Source organism: Prionailurus viverrinus, chromosome X (assembly GCF_022837055.1).
Source record: "Prionailurus viverrinus isolate Anna chromosome X, UM_Priviv_1.0, whole genome shotgun sequence".
In the NCBI taxonomy this organism is placed as follows: Eukaryota; Metazoa; Chordata; class Mammalia; order Carnivora; family Felidae; genus Prionailurus; species Prionailurus viverrinus.
The window spans coordinates 20,986,641-20,989,272 of record NC_062579.1 but is presented as its reverse complement, the minus strand read 5'-3'; the positions used below and the strand labels follow the sequence as shown (position 1 = coordinate 20,989,272).

Genomic DNA, 2,632 nt, shown 5'->3' with positions numbered 1-2,632 from the left:
AGGGTTCATTTTTCTCCACATCCTCACCAATACCTGTTGTTTCTTGTGTTGTTGAGTTTAGCCATTCTGACAGGTGTGAGGTGATAGCTCATTGTGGTTTTGATTTTCATTTCCCTGGTGGTAAGTGATGATGAGAATCTTTTCATGTGTCTGTTGGCCATCTGGATGTCTTCTTTGGAGAAATGTCAATTCATGTCTTCTGCCCACTTTTAATTGGATTATTTCTTTTTGGGGTGTTGAGTTTTATAAGTTCTTTATATATTTTGGATACTAACCCTTTATTGGATATATCATTTGCAAATATCTTCTCCCATTCTGTAGGTTGTCTTTTAGTTTTGTTCATTATTTCCTTTGCTGTACAACAGCTTCTTATTTTGAAGTAGTCTCCATAGTTTATTTTTGCTTTTGTTTCCCTTGCCTCAGGAGACAGATCTGGAAAGAAGTTGCTACAGCAGATGTCAAAGAAGTTACTTCCTGTGCTCTCTTCTACAATTTTTATGGTTTCAGGTCTTTCATTTAGGTCTTTCACCAGTTTTTAATTTATTTTTGTGTATGATATAAGAAAATGGTCCAGGTTCTTTATTTTGCATGGTGCTTTCCCCTTTTCCCAACACCATTTGTTGTAGTGACTGTTCTTTTCCCATTTGATATTCTTTCCTGCCTTCTCAAATATTAATTGAACACATAGTTGTTGGTGCATTTGTGGGTTTTCTATTCTGTTCTATTGATCTATGTGCCTATTTCTTTGGCAGTACCATACTGTTTTTATTACTACAACTTTGTAATATAACTTGAAGTCCAGAATTGTGACACCTCGAGTTTTACTTCTCCTTTTCAAGACTGATGTATCTTTGTGGTTCCCTATAAATTTTAGGATTGTTTTTTTTCTAGTTGTGTGAAAAATGTGCTTGTTATTTTGATAGGGATTGCATTAAAGGTATAGATTGCTTTGGGTAGTAGAGGCATTTTAATGGTATTTGTTCTTTCAATCCATGAGCATGGAATGTCTTTCTATTTCTTTTTTTATTAAGTTTATTTATTTTTGAGAGAGCGAGAGAGAGAAAGTGGGAGAGGGCCAGAGAGAGGGAGAGAGAAAATCCCAAGCAGGCTCTGTGCTGACAGCAGACAGCTCAATGCAGAGCGTGAACTCAGGAATCCTGAGATCATGACCTTAGCTGAAGTCAGATGCTCAACCGACTCAACCACTCAGATGGCCCTGTCTTTCCATTTCTTTGTGTCATCTTTGATTTCTTTCATCAGTGTTTTATCGTTTTCAGATTAAGATCTTTCACCTCTTTGGCTAGGTTTATTCATAGATATCTTATTATTTTGGGTGCAGTTGTAAATGGGATTGTTTTCTTAATTTCTCTTTCTGCTGTTTCACTATTGGTGTATAGAAATGCAACAGATTTCTGTACATTGACTTTGTATCCCGCAACTTTACTGAATTCCTGTATCAGTTCTGGCAAGTTTTTGGTGGAGTCTTTTGGGTTTTATATACAGAGTATCATGTCATTTGCAAAGAGCAAAAGTTTTTCTTCTTCCTTACCAGTGTGGATACCTTCTATTTCTTTGTGTTGTCTGATTGCTGTGGCTAGGTCTTCCAATACTATATTGAATAAAAGTGGTGAGAGTGAACATCGTTGTCTTATTCCTAATAGGGGATAAGCTCTCAGTTTTTCCCCACTGAAGATGATGTTAGCTGTGGGTTTTTCATAGATGGCCTTTATTATGTTGAGATATGTTCCCTCTAAACCTACTTCATTAAGGGTTATTTTTTTAAATCATGAATGGATGATTTTTGTCACATGATTTGTCACATGCTTTTTCGGCATCTATTGAAATGATCATATGGTTCTTATCCTTTCTCTTATTGATGAGATGTATTACGTTGATTGATTTGTGAATTTGAACCACCTTTGCAACCCAGGAATAAATCCCACTTGATCAGGTGAGCACATAGCCAGTTTTTTAATGCCTGTGCCCAGACTGCAATATGTCTGTGGTATTTTATTGTTCAGAGAAGTCAGGAACTTACTCAGATTCAAAGGAAGGGGTTACAGACCTCACCTCTCAATGGGATACAACCCAAGAATTTATAACCATCTTTTAATTCTAGCTTTATTGAGGCATAATTGAGAAATAAAATTGTATACATTTATTTTTTTAATGTTTATTTATTTTTGAGGCAGAGAGAGACAGAGCATGAACGGGGGAGGAGCAGAGAGAAAGAGGGAGACACAGAATCTGAAGCAGGCTCCAGGCTCTGAGCTGTCAGCACAGAGCCCGACGTGGGGCTCGAACCCACGGACCATGAGATCATGACCTGAGCCCAAGTCAGACGCTTAACCGACTGAGCCACCCAGGCACTCAAGTGTAAATTGTGGAGCACCTGGGTGGCTCTGTCAGTTAAGTGTCCGACTTTGGCTCAGGTCATGATCTTGCAGTCCTTGAGCTCGAGCCCCGTGTTGGGATCTGTGCTGACAGCTCAGACCCCGGAGCCTGCTTCAGATTCTGTGTCTCCCTCTCTCTCTGCCCCTCCCAATCTCATGCTCTGTCTCTCAAAAATAAATAAATGTTAAAAAAAATAAAGTTTACATTGTGATGATTTGATATAGGTATACTTTATGAA

At 38.2% G+C, this 2,632-nt stretch overlaps 1 non-coding gene across 1 annotated transcript; it reads right to left on the bottom strand.

Moving 5' to 3' along the window:
- Positions 1–2,283: 2,283 nt before the first annotated feature.
- TRNAP-UGG (transfer RNA proline (anticodon UGG)) lies at positions 2,284–2,368 on the bottom strand. The gene has a single exon. It is a non-coding gene; the product is annotated as a tRNA-Pro (tRNA).
- Between the last annotated feature and the right edge of the window lie 264 nt (positions 2,369–2,632).